The sequence below is a fragment of the Coccinella septempunctata genome, chromosome 4 (genome assembly GCF_907165205.1).
Source record: "Coccinella septempunctata chromosome 4, icCocSept1.1, whole genome shotgun sequence".
Lineage (NCBI taxonomy): Eukaryota > Metazoa > Arthropoda > Insecta > Coleoptera > Coccinellidae > Coccinella > Coccinella septempunctata.
The window spans coordinates 25,817,978-25,832,074 of record NC_058192.1 but is presented as its reverse complement, the minus strand read 5'-3'; positions in this window follow the sequence as shown (position 1 = coordinate 25,832,074).

Sequence of the window (14,097 nt, the reverse complement as noted above, 5' to 3'; positions counted from 1 at the left end):
ACCAGTCTTTATCGTAGACTTTTTTATGAAGAAAATAGATATTTTTGGACTTTTCTCCATTTTATAGTTGTTCTCTTTCAGAAATGGGGATATTTTCGATAATTTTAGACCTAGAAATATTTATCCGACAAGATTTTATTTTACTGACACTATTTTGTTTGAATACCTACTCATTGTTGAATTTTTACTCAAAATAAAGATTGTTTATTATTATTAGAGGAATGAATATCACACTAACAGAGGGTTTCACAAAACTTTGATTACTTGATCAACTATAAGTATATGACAGTCACTTGATTTTCAAAACGAAATCACTGAAACCTTTTCATTTCTGAATATATTGAATAAGTAACAATTGAGAATCGTTGAATGGACATATATACACGTGTGAAAATAACTACAAAAAATAATTGCATAGATGCAAGAATGATATTCTAAATGCTTATGGCTGAATTATGGGTTGAAAACAAATTAATATTCATCGGCAATCAAGCGTTGATTCCACAATCACACTTTGTGAAATCCGGGGTAAAACCTACAAGAATAAATATGTACACTCAATTGAAATTCCCATCAAAATCGGACACCTGCTTCTAAGTTATGTAAATACCCTCTTCGAATAGAACTTTATTTTGGATTGAACTAAAAATGTTGAAATTAAATCTGGAATACATCAATACTATAGTAGAATTCCATCATATTGCCCCGAAACGTCCGCTAAAGTGGAAGTTTGCTTCCCGAAAACTTGACCTTTTTCACCAGCACCACTATATCTATAGCAATGTTGAAATGGGTTGTCGTGGATTATATTATCTACGAAAGTTAGACATATGCCATCTCGGACCCCGGACTGCTTTATGAAACTTTTTGAGCTCAGCTGAAAATTCCCAAAAATCATTAACGGCCGTTTTCAATAAACCTATCTGTCCATCGTTTCACTTACTGACGATTGGTAACCATTGGTCACCATTCTTAAATATATCTACAGATAGATCATAGAAACGAAATCACATGCATTTTCTATCTTCAGTAACTGAAACAATGGATAGATAGGATTATTGAAAACGGCCGTTAATCCTCTTCCTGCCTCACTCACATTATTCTAAAATCCCTAGACTTTCTAAGACGTGTATTTATAGATCATAAATCGAAATGTAATTTTGCTGATTCATAATGATTCACATGAAGAAGCCATTGTATGGCGAAACAATTATTGTGATCCATTAAATTTTGTGGAAGTTAATCTGTTTAACTGATAACTGCAAGTGCAGTTGCTAATAATGAAAAACTCAGCATGTGATAATGATTCTAAAATCACGGCGTATTACGTCCAAGAGCAGCTTGACGTCGAACATCTCTAGAAAAGGATACCTTCGGTTAGGTAACCTTACCTAACTCTGAAATACACTGCGCAAAAAAATTAACGCACATTATGGAAATCTCAAATTTATTCTACAACTGAAGGTGTTCTCAATGATAATTATTTTTATCAGAATTATGCATGCATATGTTATCCACTTTCAACGGTTTTCTTCAATACAGATGTTTTTTCCCAGCAGGAATAAAAAAAGATGATATTATCAGATTTTGAATGTATTGGCTCCATTCTAAAATCAGTTGTTCTCGATCAGTTCTAGTGATCAATAGTTTTTCTATCGTTTGATTTTCTACACTCGATCGCTATGCAACGCGAAACACGCAAGAGGAATGTGCCCAAGCGGTAGTTTTGCGAGAAGAAGGGTGGACATACACAAGAATTGCAGAAAGGTTTGGAGTTTCCCATACAAGTGTGTCCAGAATGTTGCAGCGATTCAGGGAGACAGGTATGAATGTCCGAAGACAGGACAGGGTAGACCACGGGTAACAACTGCCATTCAAGAACGTTACTTGAGAGTTTCTTCGTTGAGACAACGGTTTGCAACCGCTCGCCTCCTTCAAATTCAGCTTGAGCAAACTCATCAGGTGCAAATTAGCACTCAGACAATAAGAAATCGCCTCAAGAGAATATGATTTAAGGCCTCGTGTCGCGGCAAGAGGCCCAGCTCTTACCCCAGCCCATCGAAGGGCGCGTTTGGATTTTGCGAGAGAGCATATCCATTGGGAAGAGGCCGATTGGGAAAGAGTTCTCTTCACAGATGAGTCTAGATTCTGCCTCTACCATTGTGATCGACGTTCCCTTGAAAGATATGCTCAGTGCAATTTCCTGAATACTACTGGTTTCGGGGGAGGATCGATTATGGCATTGTATAAAGACCACTCTTTATACAATGATTATGGTATGGGGTGAAATATCTTTGACTGCTCGCACAGACCTAGTGGTCGTTGATAATGGAGCTATGAATGCTGATAAGAATATAAGGAACATTTTTGAAGAGCATGTAGTGCAATTTGCCCCATACATTGGTGAAAATTTCATTTTTATGGACGATAATGCCAGACCCCATCGTGCGCGCATCGTTCAGGAGTACCTTGAAGAGGTTGACGTCTATCGAATGGAATGGCCAGGAAGAAGTCCAGATCTCAATCCGATTGGGCAGGTTTGGGACAACCTCAATGGAAGGCTGAGAAGTTCAGAAAATCATCCAGCTACTCTTAATGATTTAGGAATCCAACTCGGAGAAATCTGAGAAGGATTAGATCAGAACATTTTAGATCACTCATTTTGAGTATGAACCGTCGTTGCCGAGCTGTAATTAACGCAAGGGGTGTTAATACCAAGTATTAAATCACTTATCAGCATTTCAGTATTTTGAAAATTGTTCATTTTTCTTCTTTCACATAAGATTCGGTGAAATCCTGAATTTTTCTTCCATTTAATGTGTCTTGTTTCGTTCAAAACCTTCCCGAGAGAACATAAAAAATAAGTTATAAAGTCAGTGTAGAGTTAACTTTCATTAAAATTGAGATTTTCAGAATGTGCGTTAATTTTTTTGCGCAGTGTATTTGCTTCCTACACTTATATAGGGTGTTCCCAAATATGAGGTACAAACTAAAAGAGGAGATTCCTTGATAAATTTTAAGAAAAAAGTCTCATATACATGAGACAGCAAACGATTCGTTTTCGGTCGTTTTCGGAGATACAGGGTGTTGAAGTTAGAACTTTTTTCAAGTTTATTTTTTATAGTAGAGATATACACTTCACAAGATATTCAACTAAAATTTGGCACAAATATTATAATTGTTGATACTTCACACCTTGTGATATGACAATTTCGGTAACAAATCTACAGGGTGAAATTTTTTCTGGAACACTGTCCCCTGTTTTTCTCCAGAATTTTTTTTGCCACTGTTAATTTGGAAAAATTCAAAAAGAACCGTTGTCGTCATATGAATTTTATGGTCTCTTGTAGTTTCGTCGCTTCAGCTACCGATTTTGATAAAAAGATCTTGAACAATCCTCTCGAAACCCTCAGCAAAATCCAAATTGTTATAAAAATTTAGTTAGTAAGCTGTGGTGAATAAATTCATTGTAAGTTTCGACTCATCAAATTAAACACGGTAGTTCTAACATGTAGTTCTGTAATATATTAAAAGGGATACAACAAAAAATTTATAATTCTGATACGGCCCTGGATGTCAAGCCCCTTATATAAAGGAATACAATCTATCTACTCTGGGGTCCATGGGGATGGAAACATATGTATCGAATAAACCCCTGTAACACATACGCACTTCACACAGGGACAGCATGCATTTAAAATCCATTATCGATTGAATGGACGCTAATTTACTGACAATTCACTCGGAAGAATGCAATTGTGGTTTATTGGTCCCAATGGTCCTAAATATGCGTGCTGAAATAAAGAAATTAAGATATAATCGGCAAATAGGTTTCAGCAATTTAGGGTTCGTGAAACTGTTGTCAGAGTAGGTACTACGTAGTTCTCAAACTGGGTATAATAGGAAGACTGAGCTTTTGTTTTATTATTCCCTAAATTTTTTCCTTCAAGTTCAGTTTGGGAATTAAGAATTGTCATTTTACAAGAAAACAATCAGAAAGAGCCAATAACTTAATTACAGCGAATATGGAGTAACATTTTGCGAAATTGAGGAACAAGCTGTTATGTGCTCAATATATCACCACTCGATCCAAGTCACTCTGAATTTTCGTACAGTCCTCTATTGGCGAAGGAAAACTTTGAGATCGTCGGCGTAGAGCAACACACATGCATATTCAAATCATTTGATATCATTTATATAAATAATGAAGAGTAGAGGGCTCAAGTGACTTCCCTGAGGTACTCCAAATACAGATGCATTCAAATATTTGGCAGTGTCCTTCCACTACAGCAACCTGATAAGTTCTTCCGTGTATATAGGAGCATATACCGGGTGGCACACCTCAGACGCGGCGTGTAGGTTGTTCGAAAACAAAGGTATAGAACGAAGTTACACTTTTTTAAATGTAACATCCTGCATTTGATTTTAAAAACGGAATGGTAAGCTCAAATTATGGTGTATTTCTTCAGATCAATTTATACCTTACAAGCACCCTTTACGAGATAATGGCGAAAAATTGATGTATGAGTTTTTTTAAATAGCAATCAATGAAGAAACTAGTTACGCCAGCGATACAGACAGTATTTTTTTGAGTAGACAAGTTGGCTATTCCTACACTCTGGAATATACAGAGTGATCATAATTAGTTCTCAAACATTAACTACAAATAATGTTCAAAATCTGCTGAGAAACTATCTGGTTTAGGTGTAGGAAAACCTTATAAAGGTAGTTTCGAAATTAATTTTTATAATACTATGTGTCAGAGTTCTAGGATTGTTTTATTAATTGACTGTTGTTTTGAGTAAAGGTAGTTCACTTCTACTTCCTGCACATACTATGATTTTTATGTATATTTTAAACAACTAACAAAACTAGGTAAGATGCAGCTTTAATAATTTGTTTGTGTTCTTGTTTCTATTATTCCTGTCTCAATTTTTAGTCTTGAGAAAGTCGAAATATATCGACGAAACTTCGACTTTGTTTTAAGAAAGTTGTTATTATTCAGTCCTAAACCCGTGATATCCCCTGAACATTAATTTTTACGTTCAACGAGATAGAGAAATACCGGGTGTGCTATTTGAAATAAGAAAGTTTTTGACGATTATTTGTAGCTGATGTTTGAGGATCAATTATGATCAGTCTGTGTATTCCAGAGTTGAAATTTTTTTATGTTATACAATTTCGGTAGAATATGTATCATATTTAGATCTACGATGATTTTTCTGGGAGATACGAGTGTTCAAAATTGTCCTTCAAAAATTCCCAAAAAGATGAGGTCAATTAAAAATTCGTGAAGACCGAACGGTTACACCGAGCTGGATGAAATTTCGAGATTTATTACTAGAAGAGTTGCTATGATCCTATGTTGAAACTTTTTCAACTTTCAACTCTCCATCTAGAACAAGTTCACGCACAAAGAAATGTCTTATGTGTATATGTTTGGTGCGTCTGTAGAATTATGAGTTTTGGCTCAGCCTAATAACAGCTTCCGTTGTCCACCATCAATGTTGGAACTGACTAAACACTGAGTATTTCCTTGAATGATCGCTTTAGCCATTCCATTTCCCTTTCAGCTTCACTAGCAGTCGCTATTTCTGCCTCTGTTGTAGAAATTGCTACAGATGCTTGACGTTGACCAAGCCAAGAAAAAGCTCCACCAGCATACATGCATAAAACGCCCGAAGTCGAAGGTCTACTAACTCTTCTCTTTCCTCTGGCTTGTAGCTGAGACTAAGATCCATTGTGCCCTTCAGATTACGAAATACCCTTTTCACTTCAATATAATCTGCTTTCATTGGATTTTCTAGCTTTTTGAGACGATACTTACAGCATAAGTTATGTCTAGTCTTGTACTTGTCATTTAGTGCAATTTAATCACCAACTGCTTCTAGATAAGGAAACAGTTCTGTTCAATTCATATTTTTTCTTCCCTAATTGATAACCTTCCGTTTCAATTGGAGTTATTACTGATTCGCAGTCCAGCATATCATATCTTTGAACAATTTTTTTCGTATAAGAAGATTGAGATTGATTCACTTGAATAGTTCCATTCTCTTCTTTCTAAATATGGAGTCTCAGAAATTAGGATACCAGGTTTATTGTTATTTTGAAATCTTCTTGAAATCTATCCAAAAATTCGTTTTCCATGGTTTTATTGCTGAAAGCTAGTAGTCCATCATCAACATATAAAGCTAACAATAGCATGTTAGTTCTTCGTTTTTTGATAAATGGGTCGGCATCGGATCGTTTGAATCTTACATTTCCAAAAAATCACTTAAACGTTTATTTCAACTTCTTGAGCTTGTCTCAATCCATACAAACTTCGTTGGACTTTACAAATTATGCCGCTTTCATCTTCAGGTTGTTTCATGTATACCTCTTAGCCTAATGCACCATACAGAAAGGCAGTACATACATAAAAACTGTGTAGGAGACATATTTTATGCTTAATAGTGAATTAATTGTTTTTCCTTTTGCCACTAGACTATAGGTTCGGCCATAATCAATCCCTTTCTTCTAGGAGTATCCTTTTATAACCAACCCTGCTTTGTATTTTTCAACGGAGCCATCAGGATTCGTATTGAGCGTGAATACCCATTTGCAAGGATTTGCCTTTTTCCCTGGTGCTAATTATTCAAACTTACCTCAAAAGTATTATTTTCCCTCAAAGATAGTAACTCCTGCTCCATAGCTGAAATCTAATGTTCTTTTTCATTACAAGTTATGGCATCCTTATATATTAAAGTTCCAATTGACAATTGACTCATATATTTCTGCAGGAACTGTCAACAAGGTCATCAAAACGTGATTGTTTTTTGATGTAATTTCTATCTATTAACTCCTGTCTCATTTCTTCAGTACCTATACTGCTCATTTTCTTCAACCACTTCATCATAGGTATTAGGTATCACTCTTAGTTCCAGATTTTGGTTATCTTCTTCAATTAACTCTTCATCTTGTTCAACCTCATAATTTTTACCTTTTTCATCAAACTTTAAGTACCTAATCAAAAATATTTTGAATTTGGATTTAGTGGTAGTGGTGACGTTTCGCAGCAGCTGCCTTCTGCTTCTTCAGACCAAAAGGATATAAAAACACTCTGAACTCGATACAGTCGGAAGCAATATCTACATTCAAAAAACAAAGCTAAAAAATCTTAAAAATCTCGTAATTGAAGAATACACCCAAGAGAAACATCAGCCGACGAACCACGGTGAAAAATCATATTTTTTTGATTTTGTTCCTAATTTCCTGATAAAAAATTTGGATTGATTAATTATGGAGGACAGTTACATTTACATTTACATTGAATAAATAATAATCATAGAACCGGAATAAACTAATACTTGCTGAAAAACATTTACAGCTCCAAGAAGACTTTGAAGTCGAAATTTTATTTGCTTAGTAACCGATACAGACTAGATGCACAGGGTGTTCTACGACGACATACGACATAGATTATTTCTCCATATATACAGTGGGAACGATGAGAGGTTTTGCTTTCCTAATAAAATGTGTTTCTTTTTTCAGTTTCAGCATTCTTACTGAAATTCATTCATTCATATTGTTCGTACATTTATGATGAAAATGATTGTTATTTATGCAGGATGTTTTTGATATTATTCAACTCTCCTTGCATGATGAAATCATATCTAATGTAATAACTTTATGAAAATCTCATAAAGGCTGTTCCATGAGGGCTTTGGTAATTTCTCGATATACAGAATGTTTTATATGAATAGTTTTCCAGATGTATAGGTACAGATGTAGATACATAATGAAAATCGATTAGGAATATTATGTACACATAGTTCTTCGATGATCTTGTGTTTTCTTCAATGAAGAGGTAATTTCAAACAAGTGTTTCTCACTCTGTAGTTTTGACTTCCTCATGAGAAAAACGCATAAAATATATCCAAGAACCTTCTATATACATCAAATCCTTACATTGGCGTAGCCGTTCTTTTTTTGGGCCTGGGACCTCAATGTTATATTATGGTTTCAGTACTGGACACTGGAGTGGGGAGAAGGTTGTGCCCAACCTGTCTACGGCCATTAATTCATAATTATTCAAAAACAAGTACCTAATGACAATTTTCTTGAATTAAATACATTGAGTTCAATATTTATTGAAGAACAACGTGTTTATTTTGTGAAATCTGAATACTCTCATGAATATCCCAGTATATTTGGAAATGAACCAATTCGTCATAAAGCAGCCTATATGAGGTTTTCTCATCGTTGTCATGACTTCCTCATGCGCAAGAAATCTGGAGAAACATCGAAACATATCGGGTGTTCTGATTTCTTGTCCATTCGGAAAGCCTTACGAGAAGAAAACTCAAATAATAATTTACACCCTGTGTACATAATCATCCATTCATCATAAATGTGGGAACACGTAGTATTATATGAATTTGAATATTGGTATAAAAGCAAACTGTATTTCAGGAACTGATCTATGTCGTCGTAGAACACCCTGTAGATGTTTGGGACTAAATAAAATTCCGAGTTTGAAGTCGGAATTTAACGACAAAGTTAAACACATACATATACATAGTGGAAAATGAAATATATATAGAAGAAGTTGAAATGAAAAAAATTTTTTCACGAAATTTGCAGCCTTGTTTGTTTCAGTAGACAGTCGAATCATTCAAAAAATACGCACTCTTATGAGCATCGGAAATATCTAATTCTGAATTTCAAGTTTCAGTTCACTCCCCACGGAATAAATCGTTCATGAATTGGGGGTTAACAATCTCAACAATTACGATTGTTTTAGGAGATACGAGGAACACGTGTGGATGCCGCAAGGTCCGAACAAGGGTGCACGTAGTGCTCATTCAACCGAGGAAAATGTGTTTTCATTGCTAGGGGCGGACTAAAATTTAATATGCATCGTCGAAGAAATCTTCATCAATAAATTATTTATTTATTTATTTATTTAACATAAACAGGAATCCTAACAGGAAAACCCAATAACAAGGATTCACCAAAATACAAGAAAACAAACACCTACAATAATGATCGTGAACTTATATTACAAGAATAATAATAATAAGGGAGGAAAAGTTTAAAAATATCTTCTTTTTCTAATAATTTCTACACGTATAAGCACACAGTCTTCTCCTAAAAACAGCTTGTGAAGAGTTGAATATGTCAATGAAAGAGATATGCCAGTTATAAAATCGTGTAATTCTCAGAAAAGTGGAATTGTAATACAATGATGTGCGGGCTCTCGGGATATAAAAAAGATCTCTATGGCGACCAGTAAAAACACGAGTATTGAAATAAATTTCACGAACAATGGGAAAATCGAAATGATTATTCATTACTCGAAATAAAAACATTTGATCGAGAATAACTCTTCTTTGCTCTAGGGTAATAATTTTGCACATTTTCAATCTCGTCTCATATGGACAAGCAACCTGCCTGTTACCGAATCTGTAATATAGAGTTTTTGTGAACTTCTTCTGAATTCTTTCAATTCTGTTGATATATTTGTGATAAAAAGGGTTCCATATTGGGGTTGCATACTCGACTATACTGCGGACTAGAGAAAAGTACAGAACCTTCATGGTTTCTTCATTCTTGAAATTCCGTGTAATTCTCAGAACAAAATCGAGCATTCTGAAGCCTCTAGAAACAACATTATCAATATGATGTTCAAATGACAACTTCGAATCCAGAAATATTCCCAGGTCTTTAACAACTGTCACCTCCTCTACAATCAAACCAGACAGGCACAGAGGTGCACTCACAATGTTGAAGTTCTTGGTGAAAGTTATATGTTTACACTTACTAACATTCAGGGACAGGTAAAGCGAAGAACAGAACTCGCAAAATCTGTTAAGATCATCCTGAAACCTCTGAACGTCCTCCAAGCTTTTCACAGCTAGGTACATTTTAATGTCATCAGCGTAAAGCTCAAAATTCACATAAACAAGATACCGGCAGACATCATTGATATACAAGCTGAAGAGAAGTGGTCCCAAATGAGACCCCTGGGGTACTCCCGATTCAACATTGTAAACAGACGAGCAAGCATCACCCATAACAACATACTGAGACCTTTCACACAGGTATGACTCAATCCAACTTAACAAATCTGGTCCCACACCATAATCTAAGAGAACCTGCAGAAGTGTTGCATGATGTACTTTGTCGAAAGCCTTGGACAAATCCGTGTAAACAGCGTCTACCTGGACACCCCGATCCATATTTTCGGATATGTAATTGATGTATGGCGACAGATTAGTGAGAACCGATCTGCCTCTGAAAAAACCATGCTGTCTGATGCTAATTTTCGATTTCAGTGAAAGAAATAGGTAGTCAGTTACAATAGATTCGAGCAACTTACCAAAGTGGTTCAAAATGGAAACGGGTCGATAGTTGGACAACAAATTAATTTTTCCACTTTTATGAATAGGGGTAATTTTAGCAATTTTCCACAATTTCGGAAACATACCGGAACGCAGAGATTGATTGAAAATAATATGAAGAGGATAGACAAGTGAAGCGGCACACGACTTGATAAATATTGAAGGTATCAAATCTGGACCTGATCCTTTGTTTGTTTTCAATTCCTTCATCTTATTCATTATTTCATCAGAACTAATGTGATCAAGGTGTACATGTGTGGAGTCCCGCACATTGTCAACATTGGATTTTCTGATAACGGGTCTGAGGGGATCCTCGAAAACATCTGCGAAGAATTTACCAAACGCATTTGCAACATTCTGATTACCACTATATTCAACATTTTCATGAGTCACCGATGTGGGTACAGTGAATCCCTTGTTATTTTCCGAAACATAAGACCAGAAATTCTTCGGATTCTCAACAATATTATCTTCTACACGTGAAATATGAGCTGTATAGTCTGTCTGAATGGATTTTTTACACTGTTTACGTAAAAGAGAGAACTTGTTATAATATTCCGCAGTTTTGAACTCTTTGAATTTACGATGAGCATTGGCCTTCTCTTTAACATATTTAATGGTACGATTCGAGAACCAAGATGGAAATTTAGACTTATCATTTACAACTCTAACTGGAATAAATCTTTCAATTAGATCATTGAGAACATTATAAAAAACTTCGACATTTACATCAACATTGTCGCTACTTAACAATATATCCCAATCGATCAGTGACAACTCCTCGTTGATAGTACGGTAATCCGCGTTGAAAAACTTGAAAATGGATCTTGACTTCCCGCCATCCACCATTCCACCGGGAAGTTCCACCAACACATCCAGGGCAGGATGATGCAAATCCTCAACAACAAAGGGAGACAATGAACGTTTCGTGATCACGGTCGAACTGGAAGACAACAATAAGTCCAGTATTTTACCATTACGATTGCGTTGGTAGTTGAATTGACCCAGTGAGTTATATGACGTGAAATCTCTAAATTCTGTGTAGGAATCACCTTGTACCATATCACACAGGACATCTCCATTCGTTCCCACAATCCAGGAGAAACGAGGCAGATTGAAATCTCCCAGAAGAAGAAAATGATCATCGCAGTTCTCGTCCATCAGGGCTGTAACAGCATTAAAGTACGACAAGTAATCGCCGGAAGATGTACCCGGCGGTATGTAACACACACCAACGAATAGATTTTTCGTTCCACTCAAATTTATTTTGATCCACAAGTCCTCGATTAGTGTTGAATGAAGACAATTTGACACAGCAACACTCTGCAGTCTCTTCGCGACACCGATGAAAACACCACCTCCCTCTCTCTTACTGCTAGCTGTATCGGATCTGTCTCTGCGGTAGACATTATAATTACTGCAAATAAATTCGGAATTGTCTATCGTAGGTTTCAACCATGATTCTGTAACGCATATTAATTCAGCAGAGCAATTCCAGGAAGACAACAAAAATTCAGTTGTCTTGGTCCTGAGACCTCGACAGTTCTGGTAATAAACACTGAAAGAGACCGCCATGGCGAAAAACTACAACAAAGAAAAACGAATGTACACTACTGAGGCAACTTCGCCAAATCTTTTTCTGAGGTAACACGCAATATTTTGGAGGTTTCGTCCCTTCTCAACAAAACTCTTCCATCTTGGACCCAGCAGAATTTGAACTTATTGTCCTTGGCAAATTTCCTTGTAGTATTAAACAAACTTCTGCTATCCTTCGAAAGACTTTCATTAACGTAAATAGTAGTCTCGACGCCTTCAAAACCAATGTCGCTCGACCTAATGGTATCTTTTTTACCCTTGTAGGCTCGCAGGAAATTGTCCCGGTATGACTTGCTCTTGAAGTCAATCACAATGGGTCTGTTATTATCTTTCCTCGGCATGAAATGAATTCGGTGACAACCCTCAACAAAATCTTTTATATTGGAAATATTAAGTCTCAGTGCAATCCTCTCAACAATACTTGATACATTCTCATTCTTCCTCTCGGGAACCCCGACAATATCTAAGGACCTCGCCTTCAACTGTTGCTGCAAAATATTGACCTCTTGATGAAGCCTCATGTTTTCCCTCTCCAAAGTTCCAAGACGAACATCCATCCCATCCAGCCTGTCATTTATCTTCTCGAAGGTTACCAATTTAGACTCGAAGTCATCAATTTTTTGTCCAAAATAGTTAAGAGACCTAATGAACTCGGATTGCTGACTGGTTATAGAAGCTAGGTCCGATACAATTTTATCAAGCTTCCCTCCGATATTAACATAGCTAGAAGTGGCCGATCCAGAAGAGCACTCGCTGCAAACCCATTTAATTCCTCCGGCATCTCCAAAATTCTTCAAAACATTGGACTGCACTCCGAGGCAAGACAAATGTATCTCGTTATTACAAGAAAAACATCGCACAGCCGGCTTGTTTCTGCTACCGGGTGTACGACATGACACACAGTTGACCGGCATGTTTTATCAATCCGTGACAAACGAAATGTTAATTAATCAAGGAAAACCACTTCAGTCTCTCAATAAAAATCAAAAAATCCAACTATATCGGATAGTACAGGCAATAAGGATTACGATGATATAGATTTTCAAAATTAATACGGGAAAAAACAACCAAAAATACTCGAAAACTCTCGGAGTGCACGAAGAGATGTGTTTCTCATCTGTTCACGAACATAAACATAATTGGAAGATTGATAAGTGTGGCTAGTTCATCATTCATCATGAACGAAGAGAAAAAAGGTCCTATGTCCCACAATCTTCATCAATATTATGAAATACTTTTATTCATAGTGAATCATTACTAATTGAAATTTGTTCAACAAAAGAATCCTCAGTTGAAAATGATGAAACTTAACACAAATTAACCAATTTTCATTTGAAATTTTCAAATTATTTTCGCCCAGAACTTCGAAACTGTTTAGCCCATTATTGTCATATTTAGCACGAAATGTTGGCACTGTAGAAATACGTACTTGATGAAAATTGTATAGAGCCCTTTGATGCTCCTATGGATTAGTGGGAAATAGAGTTTTCCACTTCATACCCATATGACGCAGATTTAATTGAAAACCGCTCTGCAATTATCTGCCAAGCATACTGGGTGAGTCTTTGACTCGTACAAATATTTTAGCAGTATATTCTTGAGGTCATAAAAAACCACTTTTTGCATTACCATTTTTTCCAAATCGGCTCGGTTTAAAAGATACATGCTGTTGAAAAACCATAAAAAAAGTTATTTTCAGTTCTATCTCAAACGGTTTCATCGAATGAAATGAATTGCGGAATGAAGTTTTTCATTTATTTGATGAATCTTGTTCGAACACAAGATATCACCCACGTCTTCCAGTTTTCTCATTACGTACCATGAAAATACCAAAAATTCAAAGAACCCAACTCTTGAAACTAACTTGGGCGCTATCTAATGAATATTTGAGCATTTTGTAGTATAAAAGTATTCTTCATATTTTCTCGTATAATGCGCCCTTTTCGAGTAATTTGATGTTGACTGAATGCATATTTTTTTTAAAGATCCACAGATTATGCTACTTATTCTGAAGGTATTTTTATTTTTCCAGGGGCGGCAAAGCTTATTATGAAAACATAAAATGTCTTTATCTTTTAATCACGGCTGAATCGTGAATGAAAAAAAAAATGGCATAGAA